General features: G+C 35.8%; 1 pseudogene; it reads right to left on the reverse strand.

The window, feature by feature from the left end:
• Positions 1 to 15,250, reverse strand: part of LOC114903884 — a 115,048-nt pseudogene extending 99,798 nt beyond the window's left edge.
• Positions 15,251 to 17,433: the final 2,183 nt, after the last annotated feature.

Consider the following 17,433-nt stretch of genomic DNA (forward strand, 5'->3'; position numbering starts at 1 on the left):
TATCACTGCATTAAGATTAGAGTCAGACAAAAGATAAATAGTATGCTGATGGGTCATGTTTGCAAAAGGAATGGACGCCAAAATAAAGAACATATTAGGAGGAATAGTGAATGTGTTAGATTCTACATTTATAATGGGTGGCCATAACAGAGAGGTGAATTATAGTAGTACTTAATTTTAGGAACACCTCTAAGTCATATTGAAAAAAAACCACTAGAGAAGATAATTTATACTTGGTTAGATAGAGAATAGGATTAACTAAATGTATTCCAGTGGGAAAAAGATAATGCTCCTCTCCAAACACAAACTATTTTCTCTCTCCTCACTTATAAGATTAAAATTCAATTAATGATGGAATTCTGGTTCTAATTAGATGATAGAATGGCAAATTTCTAACTTTTTAAAAGTGTGAACATACTTTAATATCTATATTAATTGGATAACAAAACAATTAATATATTAATTTATGGGAAAGGTCTTGAAAGTGTAAATGGACTTCTGTTTGGTAGACAAATTGCTAAGCACGGATGTCACTTTGCAATTTATGCCCTGAATATAGAATTACAATGGCATTTTATTTTAATGCTCTGGTAATTAATGCTAAGTTATGATGATAAAAGTACCAACAGCAGTGAATAGCAAATGAGCAAATACAATAAATAGCAAATGAATCAGTCCTGACAGAGAACTTATCAGACTGATAAAGTTATAATTTTTAGTTACTTTGAAATATTCTCTGAATTAAAAAATTTTTACTATAAGCAGCAGCCTTTGAGGTAAGTGTGCAGTATAACTGTTGTTACTTTTAAAGAGCCTGAATTTTGTGGTCTACTTCTGAGACACACATTCTCAGGCTAATCAAGATCCATCTTACTCTTTAATTTTTCTTTCTTTTTTTTTTTTTTAGTGACTCACAGATACTTTGCCCTTACTGAATCTACCTCCTCAGAGCTCAGTCTTTCAGAGTGTACAGAATAAATAAAAGTTATTGTTTATCTGCTCATAGGATGAAAATGAACATTATTATGCCACATTCATTTTTGTAGCCAGTTCTATATTTTGCTCCTTGATTTTAAAACTACACTTGCATTTATTTCTATGTACACAGATCATATTACCTTATTCTTGCTTTATTTTCTTATTATCTAAATTATCTCTTTTGCAATTTCTCTATTATTTGAAAAACATTTTCTTCAAACACCCTATTTGTTGAAATTATTTCTTCTTAGATTGCCTTGTCTTCATTCACTTATTTTTCATGTAGCATTTATTAACTTCATAGATATCCTACAGAAGCCAGGTCACTGCTAAGAACTAGAGATACAAAATTGTCTAGGCTCATAGTTCCTCAAGCAATATTTGCTTTATTCTTCTTTCTACCTGAATTCAACCTGAGATAGATGCTGATCCTTTGCTATAGACTCAAAAATACAGCAATTAATCTAAAACATATCATAAGTAGCTTTTTTATGGAAATGGAAGTCCTGTTGGTTGCCCCCTTTTTTTCTGCAGAACTTTTGCCCAGTGCCTCATATGCCATTTGCAGACAGTTATGACACATTTCCTCTCTATCAGCAAAGTATGTTTGAGTCACTGAAAATTCCTCAGGCTCTAATCAATTACCCACCACATATTCTGGCAGTGCTCCTGAGACAGCCCTTCATTTCACCTACAGCCCTCTACAAAGCGCTCCACCATGCTGAGAGCTACATGCATTTTTCTGCTCCTCTCTATCATAGGAAGGACCAGCTAGGACCAAGCTGAGGAACCACTGAACCAGTTCGGGCTGGAGAGGGCCCATGAGGAAGAAGTGAAAGGATGAGAAAGGATACAACCTCTCCTCTTGCCTATGATTAGGTTCATAAAGTCACCAGGTAGACCCTGGAAATCATGCCCTTCAGGGTGCTGAGATCTGCTAGGATAAGTAATTGAAACGACTTGGCCAAACCACAGGGTATGGGTGTGCAGGGACCAAGATCTAAGGGGTAAACTTAAGGGTGGAGAAACCAGGAAAGCCAACAGTGAGACTTAGTGGGACAGAGAAGTGGGAGACAGCATAAAGGAATTCTGGTGCCAAAAACTGGAGTGTCTTCTTGCAGTCCCCCCTGCAGCCTTGCTAGTGGAGGATTAGCTCACTAAAAGAACAGTTTCTTAAAGGCCATGACCATTTTACACATTTCACTGGGGTCCCTAACACAACTTTAAACATTTCATGTTCTACTGTTATTGATTAGTAAAATTTGGTTCCATTGTCTCCCTTTCTAATCTTATCTGTTGACTGCAAAAGGCTTGAATTTGCAATTATCAAGAAAAATTCTAGCCAACAAAGGGATGTATTGATTTAGTATATTTCAAATATGGTGGTTTCCAAGTTCTTTTCATATTACAGAGCATTTTGTTATAGTTACATGAGTGGGAAGTATAAAAAGCTCCAAATTGGTAAGACATTTCCACTTTTATTATCAGCATTTTCATTAAAGGAAAACATTAAATGCCTGCTCTTTTTTGAATAATTCATATTCGTTCATTTTGTATTATTAAACTTTTGCTTCTCAGATTGATTTTCATTCACAAAAGCAAATTTATATAATGGCTTGGTTGGTGATATATAGTAATTTCAAAACCACTTTTCATAAGACGTTAAAAAGAGTTAACCAACTTCCCTTTCAAAATATATTTCTCCATGTATAGACTATGTTGACATTAAATGAACATGATAGGGCAGTTTTTCATGTAATATAGTAGTACTAGACAAAACAGTGTTTTATGTAATTAGTACTATATATTAATAACTGCTGCTCATGATGTATCTTTTCATTATTAGTGTCATTGCAAGAGCAGTTTAGACAAGGCTGAAAATCCACAAGATGACATCAGTTAATACAGTGAAGACAGCTGAAAATGTAGAGCATTCATACAGGAGACAATGTATTGTAATGGAGATTTCCGTTTCATCTCTCAGCAGAGAGCAGCCACTATCTTTTGTGTTTAGATAGACATATGGATATATGAAAAATTATAGAATAGGATAGAGGACATGATAATCAAATGAGTGTTCTGACCGAATGTTCTAACCTATGAAATTATCAGTCCATAACTACATGTGCAGAACTTATGAGCGACATTATCCTGCATTATATCAGTAAGTACATTAAAGGAAATAGCTAGAAGAATAAAATTAAGAAAAGAAAAAAAGATTTTTACTTAAAAAGCTTCTTTTCAGGAATGGTAGGAGTTTTTCCCTAAGCCACCTTAATTTTAAAGAAGCTACATAAACCCAGAGAATGGTTTTAAAAGTAACTAAAAGTCTCTTAAGAGGTACTCACTTTTTGAAGCTTTGCTGAGATTCATGTTAAATTTAATGTGTGCAAAGAAAAATGTAGAGAATTATTTTAATAATCTTGCCTACTTGCTCTGATTTTGACCCTTAGATTTCTTTTTTCTCTCCCTAAGTTCACATTAAAGAAATGTTAAATATTAAACTAAGAAACATTAAAAGGAACATATATTTCACTGAATGTAACCTTTACTCCTATTAAGAAAGCAGTAAATCCTAGTATATACTATAACAGTAAGTATTCTCTTTTAGCTTTGTGGTAGCATAGCTTGGGTAAATTAGAATCTACTTATGTTTTAAGGTCTTACAAGAGAGTGTCACACCATTGATTGCTGGATAATGGAGAAAATATTAGCTACTGTGTTTACATTCTTTAACAAATTTATGAACATGTAATTATGCTGTATCACCCTCAAAAATTTGTTATTGGTGGATGATCTGTCCAAGTCAGCTGGACAGCAGGAAAATGTTACAAAAAAAAATACATGGATGCAAAATTAGTGGGTGGAAATTATGTAAATTAAAGTCAGTATCATTTTATAAGTATCCTTTAATCTTTCTACTTCTCTATCAACTCAAACCACAGATAAATTGGATTTATCTAGTGCTTTAGAATAACTATGCACAGGACTGACAATAAAGGTGGAATATTTTCTACACACCTGAATATTTGAGTTGGAAGCCTATACCACTCTAATGCCTGTGTAAGGATTAACCTACAAAGAACACACTTTCTAGTTCTCTCTTTTGCACATCTTTCTTTAAGCTTTGCCATTCTTTTAGTTATGCATTGGTTCATTCAATCAGCAGGTATTTTTTTGAGCTCCATGTGCCAGGCATAGGGTGAGGTACTGAGGGTGTCAGACAGATCCTTTTCCCAATATAGCTTCCATTCAGTAGGACAAGGCAGGCAAAGCAAAAGTAAGCAACTAAAGATAGTTTCAAAGAGCCATAGTGCTAAGGAGAAACAAGATAGAAGCCAGACACAGAGAGAAAAATACTGCATGATCTCACTTGTATGTAGAATCTACGAAAGTCAAATTCATAAAAGCAGAGAGTAGTACAGTGGTTACAAGGGGCGGGGAGGTGAGGGAAATGAGGAGATGTTGGTAAAGGAGTACAAAGTTGCAATTACGTAGGAAGAATAAGTTCTAGAGATATAAGGTCCAACATGGTGATTACAGTTAATAACACTGCATTATGTACTGGAAATTTACTAAGAGACTAGATCTCAAGTGCTCTCATCACACAGGGACACACACAAATAGTAACCATGGGAGGAGATGGATATGTTAATTAGCTTGACTGTAGTAATCATTTCACCATGTATATCAAAACACCATGTTGTACACCTTAAATATACATAATTTTAATCTATAAAACAGTAAGATATAAATGATTGGTATAAAATTTTTTGAGAAAAGACTTTGATGTGATACTGGGGACTAAAGAGAAATATCACATCTACAAATCTTGAAATAATGTACTCATAGCAAATATAGTAAAATAACTTTTACTATATTTACTCCTATGTTTTAACGTGAAGTGAATATATCAAAATTACTCCAATAAAACCTTAGTTTGGAACTGTTTGTTTTTTCTTTAAAGCTAAGCTTACATGGTAGAAAATGTTTTATTTAGGGGAAGGAGTACAGTGGGAGCTTCTTTAGATAAGATGTTAAGGGAACGTCTTCCTTAAGAGGTGACATTTGAGCTGAGAACTGAACAATGAGAAATGGCTGACCATGAGAAAGTCGCAGGGAAGGATGTTCTGGGCAGACAGAACTGCAGGTGCAGAGACATAAGACAGCGGTGAGGAGGGCCCATGCAAGGAAGCAAAACAGTTCGATGAGGCTGGAGCCAAGAGGGCTAAAGAGAAAGAGGTATAAAAAGGGAAGAGAGGCAGGCAGGTGACAAAATATCTGCAACTTTGTAGGCCATGGTCAAAGCTTGAATTCTATTTTAAAGCAGTGGAAGCTATTATATAGTTTTAAGCAGGAGAGTGAGGCAGTCTGAGTTATAAGGACCTCTATTTTGTTAATGAAGTATGGGGTTGAGTTGGGGAGGAACGCAGATGGTTTGAGGAGAATACAAAATGGTTCTTTTGGAAACTGTGGAAAGTGAGCATGCTCAAGCAAAACTGAAGTCTAGTTGAGACTTATGTGTACAGGATCAAATCACTGTCATTTCAAGCACACTATGAACTGTACTGTAAAGAGTAATTGTCTTGATCCTTTCGCTGACTCTTATTTTCTATAGCAGTTATTTGTACTACTTTACATTAAAATCTTTAAATGTATTTAACAATTTCTCTCCAATTTTTATAAGTTCCTTGAGGATACAGATGATGTCTTGTACGTCATCATATGCTCTGCTATCCCTAACAATGCCTTTAAATGGAAGGCATTCAATAACTATTTTGGGGAATGATTTATAGTCCAACTGACCTAGGCTCTGCATATAACACATTGCATCTAAGAAATAATAAGATCAATGCCAAAATACAAATTTCTCTTAGTGTCACCTGCAATATTTTCCTAAATAAATAGATGAATATGTATGCACAGATTGGAATACTGTATTTGTCAGTACATTTTCAAATAAATCCGTAGCAAATTGGTTTCAGGAGGATGTTCCTCTTTGACAAACTCCAGTTTAATAACAAATGTTTTGTGTTCAAACTGGAAGCTTTAAAACTCTATCTGTATTCCTTAAATAGACACTTTAATCCTTTCAGATTTACAATCTGACCAATTTCTGGACAGAAGAGATAACTAACAAACACAAGCTCAAAGAGCATATGTAGCTCTTACAGATTCATAAATTCGTGTTTTAACTTCAACACCTTTTTTCCCTCCCATATTTCATTCAGAGAAGGAGGAAAAGGGAGGGATAGGTTATCTTTGTATTTTAGAGTAATCATGGTTTCCTTAAATTGTCAGCTATTATTGACACGATGTTGCTTTTTCAAAGAGTGCAGCAAACCATTTTCTTGGACAGTATTTTTGTGAAACTTGATGTGGAGTCAGAGCATCATTGAAAGTTAGGACAGAAAGGGCCCCTGTTAAAGTCATCTAGCCCCTGCTGAATGACGAAGGATTCTAGTATGTGTGGAATGCATCCAATTAGTCTGAAAAACTATAAATTGAAAATTTTAAGTGTTTTCTTCCTTCCACATATATCAAAGTTCTTATATTCTGCAGTTGGCCTTTCTGCTAAAGTGCTTTCAATTATGTAAACTAGTGTTCTTTATCAATTTAAATCCAATATTTCTGATTATATCATTGCCAGGGAATAAAAATAATTTCCTTCCATCTGAGAAGCATTATTTTATATATTTTATGCTAACAATACATCCATCCCTCTTCCCCTTCAAATTATCTAGACTGCGTATTCAGTTCCCATGCATTCTTACATTCTATTTCCTTTCTCTCTGTTTGTAGTCTTCTTTGTTTACTGATTGGGTTATACAGCTGCACCTATTAGCATTTTGGGCCCAATTATGATTTTAATTTCATAATACTCTGTTGCTTTAGCATGAAAATAAAATCACTGGCTTCTGATATCACATAAGGACTTCTTCCCAACAATTTCACATCTCCCTTTCCTTTTTGTTAATCCCAAACACATTCCTGGTTTAGCATGTTTTTTTCCCCACCCCAACCCTGTTCCTCCCACCCTATCATAGATGGATAACAAGAGTAATGAAAAGAAAAGTTGAGTTAATGGAAGATCTGAAAATACCCTCCTAATTCTAGGATAGTTATTTATGGAGTAGTGGTCAAGAGGGTGGGCTCCAGAAGATAACAGACCTGAATCTGACCTCTGGCTCTGCTACTTGTTTCTTCTGCAACCTTGGCAAGTGACTAAACTTTCAAGATATTGGCTTTATTTGTGAAATGTCTGTCCACTGACTATAATTTAACATCAAGCTCTTTCCAAAGGCACGTACTATCTCTCAAGCATCTGATGTCAATTCACTTCCTCGGGTTCACCTCTCTCTTCTGCCCTCTTCCTTATGTTCTATGATACTTAACTTTTTGAACAGCGTGGTACACACAGTGCTGTCTGATGCTTTCGTGTATTACTTCATCTACTTTCTCTGCCTGGTTTCCCCTTCCATCTTTGTTTGTCTTATGTCTTATCCTCCTTTAAGACTCAAGTCAGACATCATGTGCTTTAAGACACCTTCCTCCCCTGATGCCTTCCTAGATGGGCTAATTGTCCTTCCTTCATGTTCACATTGCCCCCAATGCATCTTTCTATAATTGCACTTAACAGTTAAATGTTGGAATTCCAGGTCAAATTCTACTCATCTTTCTATACCTAGTGCCAAGCTCAGAGTGACCTCTACCACTTTTCCTGACATTAGGGAATTGGTAGAAATCCACTTCCTATTAAGTGACAAACAGATTAATATCAAGTCCTTCAGAGATATCCTAGGTATTTTTACCTTTTAGAGTGAAGAATAACTACACCACCATCCACCTGAGAGGGAAATCTCTGTGGCCCCTCAAGGAGATATTCTGAAAGAACTAGTGGAGAAGGTATTAGAGGTAATGAATAAATACTCTTTCTCCTTGGAATGTATACCCTACTTTGTTCATTCTTTCAACTCCACTCAGAACCTACTTACTCTGTCTTCTCATTTGCCATCCCTGATTAGCTGCTCCCTACTCTGTGCTTCCATGGTACTTTGTTCATGCCTCTATTTTAGCCTTTACCATGTTGCATTTTAATGATCTATACACGTCTAACTTCTCCTCTGGAGTGTACCTTTCCTAGGAGCAGAGGGGGCATATCGTCCTCATTTACACTTTGCAATTGTTACCATCCCTGGCACATCATAAGCACTCAGTAAATACTGAACAAATGATCCAAGTCAGCCAAGTGTTGTGTTTGGGTGAGGTGACTCAATATTACCCGCTGGTCAGGAGGAATAATAGTGTATCAAGATGCATTAAAGAGCAAATAAAAGACAAGCTCTTCACTGTGCTGAGTGTGTTTTCAGTGCCTTCTTAAATGTCAAAGGGTGAATCAAGTTCACAGTGTTCTTGAGAATCTAAGGTAGAAAAAAAATTCTGTGCATGCCTTAGAGATGCCAGGACTCTTATTTTACCTAGTTTGAATGTAATTTTTTGTAGAGTAAATAGACTCCACTCATCTGGATATAAGACAATTTTCTGAATATACTGGACCCTCCAGCTGCTGGTGGTGATTCTCTTATGACTGTGGTGCTTGCTTTCAGGTTCTTCCCGTTTTCACTTGCATTTTTTTTAAAGTAGAATTCACCTGAAGCCAGTTTTCACACTGCAGAGCTAATTTCTATGCAAAAGTGAATGATGTTTCACATTAAATATTCCTTAGAGCATAAAGCTGACATTAAATGTATAATTTTAAGCAGTTCAAGCAGTATTCACTAAACGGTTGACACAAGAACAAGGATCACAGGAATATGTAGGTGAGAAGGGAAACGACAGGCATGCCAAGGCTTTTTCCATCACTTCACTACAGTCGTATCTTCATTTATCTTGCTTTTTACATGGGGTTTAATTTTTATTTTTAAAAACTGGGTCAGATCCCTTAGGACAAGCTAAACCTAGGGATATTGAGAGTCACTAACCCTTCAAGGCCACCAGGAAGATGACGTTGTAAAAAGGGCAATAATATAATTTACTAGATGGTATCTTAATTGTCTGAAATCCAAATGATAGTTTTTAATTATAAAGGTGTAAATTTCAAAGTGACCACTTTGTGCTAAAGGTAAAGTTTACGCATCTCATTCTTAAGTAGACCTGTTAGCGAAGAGACATATTTCACACCCTGCACTCTCAGGCCTGTGGAGTTCATAAGTGAGTATAACTGTAAGTATGTAGAGCTGGAGGGAATTCCACTTTTGATGGCACAAAAAGGTTAGACATCCTGTACCCAGGACAATTTTGGATTTAGGTCAGGCAAAGGAATTACTTATTTAAGAAGATAGTGTGAGACCGTTGACCTTTTGTTAAGTGTATTCACTGAAGAGTGTGCATTTGGCTAATTTCACATGCAGCGAGCTATGTAAATGCACAGTGGAATGCAAAGGAAACTATGAATACTTTTAAATTCATATGTAGCACAATATATACATATAGATTGTCCTTTATTTGAAGGTGATGCTGCCATTATCGTCTCTGCTATTTTCTGTGTGTTCAGATCTGGCTGTTTGATTGGCAATTCCTACTGTGTAGAGTCTGCATATGTGTCAACTAACAACTGCAGCCATTGCCTGGAGGGCTTGATTGCTGGGTTGTTCAATATTTATTAAGCACCCAGGAAGTGCTAGGTGCTGCACTGAACAGTGCAAGTGTAAGACTGCTGCCGTCCTCCAAAAATTCTATTCCAAGGTGACTAGTGGAATGCATATGCTTTTTATTTTTTATGCAAGTTGACTGGAACTATGCAATTAGGAAAGGGACAATCATTCACCAGATGTTGTCCCTCAGTAACATGGAAAGTAGGTGGCTAATGTCTTTCTCCTTCATTTGGAAGTGTTCAGGTTAGAAGGTCATGTTTGACTGAACCTATTATAATGATCTACTAAATGTGAACACCAAGGAAGAATGATGTGAAAATGTAATATCGTTAGGGCAGAAAAAGATGTGAAAACAACTCTGGGTCAGTGGACCTTTGCTTAAAGAAACTGGAGAGAAAAAAATCCAGTAATCTTTTCAAGGTTTGGTCGCAGTAAGCTTTTGGGTCAAACTGAGCAACACTATCTTTGGCCACTGCTTACACTGAATTTTGATATAGCTTCTCCACATTTAACCATAGTATTTATGTTAATAATGACATTATATAAGGTAATAATGGAAACCAGTAGACTCAAACAACAATACTTGTTTTTCAAGTTTGGGTGCACTCGTAATTCTTAAAGTATTTGACACCAATTGTAGAGTTCCCTCTTAGTAACAACAGGATTTTTAAATAACTGAAATTAGGAACTAATGTGTAGGGTAGAGGTTTAAGGAGTTAGTTGAAGTCTTATGCGGTGATATCTACAGCCGGTGTTAACCCTAGCATGCCATTGTTAAGAAAAATAAATTACTCCAATGTATAACTAAAATCACTATGATCTTAAATGTACTTCTTAAATTAAACCTGAGAACTTTTATCTTCAGCTGAGTTATTTACAAGTAGCCAATATATTAAACTGTGAAGTGTTTTTGTAGAAAACATGGTGAAAATTTTTGTGTATATTAAAAAATAATGTGTTGCATTTTCTTTGCAACTGAAGAAAAGAGCATATTTAAGTGTAAAGTTTAGGAATTTTTGTTTTCATACTTTCAAATGACAAAGATGTCATCTACATAACCAAGCTAACTGATTTTTGCATTCAAACAATTTTAAGGCATTTAATTTAAAATACTCTTAAGATCTGATAAAGAGAGTGCTAATGCAATGTCTTTTCTCTAGTCATAATTATAACAAAGTGAATGTTATATAAAGAAGAGTTGGTCAGGACATGAGTAATAATATAGTATTGACAGTCAAACTGCTCTCTCTTTTGATGATTTTAATTTTCCAGGATTTAAGTAGAGAAGTGTAAAAATGCCAACACCCACTTTGCTGCTACTCATCTAATAGCTTCTTATCTAATGGAATATGCATTAATTCTTTTACCTGACTTATCCATTATCCCCATTTTAGTATATTATATGGCCGTAACTTATCCTGTAACTGTGTGGGCAAAATTAAGAAAAAGTCAACTGTAGGTCTGCAGAAAATCCAGAACCCAATTAAAGCTGTGATACATGAGCTGCAAAGTTCACTGAAGAAAATAAAGGTGGCAAGAGGAAAAGGGGGTGACTTGAGGGGTTGTGAGTCAGTGGAGAGTCAGAAGATGGTATGGAGGAACTGGTGAAAAATAACATATTAAAAATTTGAATACAGAATGAAATCTTATAACTTAAAATGTCTTCCCCTCAGATGTACAGGGATTCCAAGCACACTATTGTTCTCAGGTAAACTATTCTTGTTTCTTGCTTCACTTGATGGTCTTGTTTCTTTCAGTCAACAATAATGAATGCAAGAATCAGTCTTAGTTCAGAGAGGCATGGGGAATCTCCATATTAGAAACCTATTGGTAGAGAATAATGTATTTTTTTCCTCTCCTTTTCTTTCTCCCAACCAAAAAGGATTTGATCAAAATGCTATGTGTTTACTGAAATAACCAAAGAGGGCCTTGACTTTGCTAATCATTGTAACACTATCTCTATTAAGCCCATCTTTTGGATATGATTCCCATTTTACACAGGAGGAAATAGATTATATGAAGTTTTCAAAACTATATGGACAATAAATGAAGGAACTGGAGCTAGAATCCAGGAACACAGATCTTTCAATTATTAGTGTGGAGAGCTTTCAATTATTACTGTCACTCAGCCTTTCTTTGAATTGACTTCCTTAAAAATAGGAATGCTTGCCTGGAGATGTTTATTGTTTGGTCTTACCTAACAAATTGAAATATATTGAATTCAGGATTCAATAATTTTGTTTTGTACTTACCTTTTGATTGAGAAGAAAAACAGTGGAGATACTGAAGCTTGAATCCGTACAATGCCTTTTATAGTTTAATGTACTTTAAAATTATCATTCCATTAAAACCGTGTACATGAGAAGCTGAATGAAAAGTGGAGAAAAAAACCAGCTCTTTATTTGAATCACCCCCAATATCTAGCTGGTAACATCATGAAGATGAGAATTTTTCAGCTGTGATCAACAGAGCTGTGGGATCTCTGGACTCCCTTTAGTAGCAGCCAGAGGGGAACAGATGAGGGTATAGAGGGTGAGAGGGTGGTGGTCTGCACATTCTTCAATTCCACAAGAGCAACTGGACTTTGATTTGTTTGATATACTGGAGCTTCCCTGGCCTTATTTTGAAGAAAGAGTAGCAGGACTAAATAAATCGGTACAAAGTATTTAGATAATTTTTTTGCAAGTTTCTGCGTATCTGAAATTGAACCAATGTATCACATAGTATATTTTGGAGTTATATATAGTTAAGATTTTCATGGGCTCTGTTTTGCAGAGGAGACAACGGCAGCACTGAGAAATAAAGTGCCTTTCCCTGAGTCTCATGAAGAATCAGAGGCCCAGCTGAATATAATTTTCAAGGCCAGGCATTTCTAGCTCAATGCTCTACCCATTAGAGCACACTCACTACCTCTTTGCTTTCACAGTTGTTTATATGTGGTTTTAACAGCAGTTTTCATTAATGCCTCTTAAATGATTGAAATATAGTTTTAAAAACCTGAATTGTTACAACTGCATTGTTACCTTTGTCTTTATTAGTAAAACAATCTTTTTGTTTGTTTACTCTGTTAAGTGCTAATGTAAATAACAGCTTTTATTTAGCATATTTTTGCTGACTGTTTTTACACTTTTTTGCTACCTCTAGCCTAACCATATTTGTCTCATTCTTTTGAAAATCTTCTAATTCTAAATTAAATGGAGCTGGGATCTATTCTAAAAGGAATGGTACAGCAGTGTTCCTGTTTTTCAATTCTAATTAAAGCCTTCAACTCCCCTGCACTTATACTTCTGCGAATCCCGTCGCTGCTGCACAAATGCTATTGTAGCTCATACACGAGTTATTCTAATATAATTAAAACGATCTAATATCTCACTTGTTTGCTGAGAAACTAAGTGTATTCTCTTTCGACACTCATCAGTTTAACTTCTAGATAATATCAAAGAAAAAAATGTCATCTTTATAATCTCTTGGCTGATAGAATATTTATTTTTATTCTTGATACGATCATTTAAATATTTTTTTCTCTAGCACTTCCTGATTGTTTGTTTAAAATTACAATTCAGGTGTTAATAAGCTGTATCGTTCTAAGAAAAGTCACTTAATCTCCTCTAGACTTTTGTTTCTCTAAAGGAAGACATATGAGAGAAACACTCCTTGTAGTCTAGGGTCCACGGAGGAAGCGAAGGGGGCTTCAACCTTACCAACTCCCTCCATCTGGGTTACAGTCAGTGAGAGTCCCCACTCTTTTCCAGTGAAAGCTTTTACCCAGGCCACATCAGTACTGGAGTGGGGTTGTTTGTGCAGTTGATTTAGCTCACTCAGTGATCCCAGAAAAGTAAGTGTTCAACCATGAACACCCAGCTACTTTGGACATAAAATTTGGTGTCCACATCTTGGGGCCAATGGTCATTCGGGGCAAAAAAAGAAAAACAAAAACACCTTCATCTGCTCTGTTGATAACAAGGTCTTTAAGTAGTCACAGTTCCAGCATAACTGAAAGGTAGAAGTGTCAGTTCCTGAACATACGACTACCTCCTTTCCTTTTCATAAATGAGAAGCACCCAGATTATTAACCTGAAGTAATAGCTACAAAAAGCAAAGGTGAACCAAAGTGAAAATGCAAAGGAGATTGTTTTCCTATTCCCTCAGAAACATAGCACGCAGGAACCACTTGAGGTCTGATTTCTCAGCTTCCCCTCAGGGCCTGCTATTTTGCTTCACACACAGGATCTCTCTCACAGGACAGGTGCTTGGTATCCTAAGGCTGGCATAGGAGAAGCTGGCTTTCTGTCATTCCACTGTTGCCATTAAGGACAGGACAGCACCCCATCCCTAGTCAGAGCTTTACTGACATTCCTCCTCTTCTTCGGCTCCTGTCATTTGTTCATTTACTCACAGCAACAGTTAAAAACAAGAGAAACAGGTGTTGAACTCATCAAACTGTGCACTTTTCTTCAGTTGAATCTCATCTAGCTTCAAATGGGAACAAGACGTTCTTTCTGCTATGGACGTTCTTCTACTGCTAATTTCTAATTCTTATGATTTTCTCAGGTCTCAGCTCAATGGTATTAAAAGGCATAAAATCCCCAGTAAACTATGTCTGTTGTAAGGGCATGACCCTGTTTTCATGAAGGAGAAGAGCCTTTAGGAATAAGTACTTGTTTTGTAACAGCAATTTTGACTCTCCAGAAATAAAAATAATAGAAACATAGAACTGTATACCAGGAAAGAATCAATAATTTCCCCCAATTTTTTCCCATGAACCTCATTTTCCAGCAACTGCTGTACAGTGTAATTTGATGGATACTATCAATCTTTAGTTTTCTTTCTTACTGGTCTCACAGTTTTTCATGTAGTCATTCTGGTTTTCCTATTCTTTGCATGTCTGATAACCAGAGGAGATGTATTGTTTCCAAATCATGAAAATTTTAGAGCAAGCACCCTAGAGTGCTCTTTCTTATTGTCTAATTCAGTGACGTTATAGGAATTCAAATCTAATAGAAAAAGGAATAATAGGAATGACTATTAAAAAGCATATTCAAGAATGGATAATAATAGCAATCATTTATTAAACACTATGTGCAGATTCTGGATTAGGCTCACTAAGTCAATAAATATATACGGAAAACAAACTATTTTCTAGGCATATTTTATAAACTCTTGGAATATAACAGTGAACAAAAACAGACAAAATTCCCTACTTGCATGATGGGGTAGGCAGCCTCTAAAATGGCCTGCAATGATCCTCACTTCCCTGTGCTCACCTACCTGTGCAAAACCCTTCCCTTGAATGTTGGCTGGACCTAGTGACTTACTTTTAATAGAATATGGCAAAAGTGTCACTTCAGACATTGGGTTACAAACATACTGTGGCTTCCATCTTGGAATTCTTCTTCACTCTTTTGCTTGCACTCTTTGAGGAAAGCCAGCTACCACGTTGTGAGTTGCTTTATGGGAAGGTGTTCGTGGCAAGGAACTGAGGGAGGCCTGTGGTCAACAGCCAGCAAAGAACTGAGGCCTTCAGTCCAACGGTCCACAAGGAACTGAGTTCTGCTAAGAACCGTGTGCGTGAACTTGGAAATGTATTCTTCCTTGAGCAAACCTTTACAAAAGGCCATAACCGCAGCTATAAGCTTTGACTGAATTCTCATGACAGACTTCAAAACACAGGCACCTAGCTAAGCTATGCCAGGAATCCTAACCCACAGAAAATGTGACAAAGTAAATGTTTGTTGTTTTAAGCCACTATGTTTTGGGGTAAGTTGGTATGGTATACAATAATGGATAATTAATTAAAGAAGAGAGAAGAGAAAATAGGTAAAGAAGAGAGATAGTACTGGAAGGGTTAAGTGAGGAACACATGGCAAATTTAAACAGCAAGGTCACAAAAAGACTCACTCACATCATAAGGTTTAAGCAAAAACCTGAAGGAAGTGGGAGGGTAAACCGTATTAATGTCTGAAGGAAGAAGTTTGCAGGAAAGAGGAACAACAAGTTCAAATGCTCTGAGGTAGAAGTAATTCTGTAATATTAGAGAATGCAAGGTTGCCAGTGTGGCTAAAAAGGAACTAGTGAGAGAGAGAGAAATGATCAAGAAATTAGATCACAAAAATATAAGGAGAAGCCACGTATGTGTGTCTGTCTGTTTTTTTTCTTTTTCTTTTTTTGGAGAAGAGGTAGGTGAAATTTCAAGTGTTCATGGTTCATTGTAAAGACCAGATTTTTATAAAGAGTGTACCAATTGGGGAAGCCAATCAGAAGCCTAGTTAGGCAAGGAGATACAATGTATATCAAATATAATTTAATTGACTCCTTAGAACTACCCTGAGAAGCAGATATCACTAACTGTACTTTAATTGTAAGGACACAGTTGAGAATAATGAAGTGACATGCCCAAGGCTATACAGCTAATTAAAAGGAGAATCAGAATTGGAACTCATGTGCTTCTGCCTCCAAGTTGGAATCCTTATTTCAGAGTATTATCCAACATTACCTGCCCCATCCCCCATATGTAAAATACTGAAAGATATACAAACTGGAAGATAAGTAAGCACATAAGTAAGAAATAGGCTGACATGGATAGGGGGCGGGATTATCTAATTATTCCATACACAACAGAAATCGTCAAGAAGTACTTCTTTGACCTCTTTTAAAGCAAGAAACATTATATATGAAAAGCACAGCCTATGTTAGGTGACTTATCTAAAATCATTGAAGTCAACAGAAGGACCAGAAATAGAACTCAGTTCTCTGAGCTCTCAATTTCTTGTTGAACAACCAGAGAACACTCCTTTCCTATTAGTTAACCTTTATAAGGTATTTTGCTGATGAAAAGTGCTATTATTACCTTGGAGCTTTTTTGAAAAAAAACATTAAGACAAAAACATTTCTAAAACAGTTATAATTGATTATGTCACCCTTGTACTTTAAGCTTCTGAAGTTCACCAAATTACAGTGCACTAATAAATGAAGATAGTACTTCATTAAAGACTTTAGGCATTTTCTGAAATGAACTGAAATTAACAAAAGGATCTACAGGGTAAAATGCAAATCTTCTGTAAAATTCTTTTCTACAAAACCGTTCAAAAGCTCAGGTGATTAATACAGCTGTAGATTAGTATGAATTTAAAACAACACATGAGTGAACTTTGAAATCAAACAAATGAAGAGTTTTCACTTATTAATTTTTATGTCCAGCCACTGTTAACTTATTACACCATAGATTTTAGCTGATAAATTTATGTCTGTGTAGGAACAGGAAAAATAATCTCTTAGCTCTGCTGGATATATCCTGTTTCTCTAAGAAAATATTATTAGTTGGCTGGATACCTTTTGTTTTATTAGATAAGACCTCTGGTCAAATAATAATTCCTAGGAGGTACAGGGACTATGTATATCTTTCAACATACACTGCTTTTAATTCATGTAAACAATACTAAAAATACCATTAGCCTCATTTAGACAAATGAGGAAACTGGGGATCACAGAAAATTATCACATAATAAATGGGAAAGCAAGGTTTTCTACCCTGATGACTTAGCCTCCTAACTCCATATATTTTAACTAAGGGCTTTAGTTAGAGAACAAGAATTCTGGGTCATTTCCTATTTATTTTGTTTCTTGTTTTTTTCTTGTGTGTGTGTGTGTGTGTGTGTGTGTGTGTCTGTGTGAGAGAGAGAGAGAGAGAGAGAGAGAGAGAGAGAGAGAGACAGCAAAATGTTGGAATTTTAAATAATTGATTGTTTACATCTTCTCTTTCTCAGTATAAAATATAAAGGAGAAAGCACAAGATGTTGCCTAG

This window comes from Monodon monoceros, unplaced genomic scaffold (assembly GCF_005190385.1).
Source record: "Monodon monoceros isolate NGI ecotype Baffin Bay Population unplaced genomic scaffold, NGI_Narwhal_1 Super_Scaffold_21, whole genome shotgun sequence".
NCBI lineage: Eukaryota > Metazoa > Chordata > Mammalia > Artiodactyla > Monodontidae > Monodon > Monodon monoceros.